Raw genomic sequence first — 405 nt, 5'->3', positions numbered from 1 at the left:
GCCCGGGGATGGGGCAGCCGGCCTTTCCGTGGCCCGGGGGTGGCGTGGCCCGGCGTGGCCGGCCTTTACGGGGCACGGGGGTGGCGTGGCCCAGCGTGGCCGGCCTTTCCGGGGCACGGGGGTGGCGTGGCCTGGGTTGGCCGCCCTTTCCTGGGCCCGGGGGTGGCGTGGCCTAGGGTGGCCGGCCATTCCGTGCTCCGAGGTTGGCGTGGCCGGCCTTTCCGGAGCTCGGGGGTGGCGTGGCTTGGGGTGGCCTGCCTTTCCGGGGCCCGGGGGTGGCGTGGCCGGCCTTTCCGTGGCTCGGGGGTGGCGTGGCCTGGTGTGGCCGGCCTCTCCGGGGCCCGGGGGTGTCGTGGCCGGCCTCTCCGGGGCACGGGGGTTGCGTGGCCTAGCGTGGCCGGCCTT

Source organism: Vespula pensylvanica, unplaced genomic scaffold (assembly GCF_014466175.1).
Source record: "Vespula pensylvanica isolate Volc-1 unplaced genomic scaffold, ASM1446617v1 scaffold0188, whole genome shotgun sequence".
Lineage (NCBI taxonomy): Eukaryota > Metazoa > Arthropoda > Insecta > Hymenoptera > Vespidae > Vespula > Vespula pensylvanica.
The sequence above is the reverse complement of the archived record's forward strand: the minus strand, read 5'-3'. Positions refer to the sequence as shown.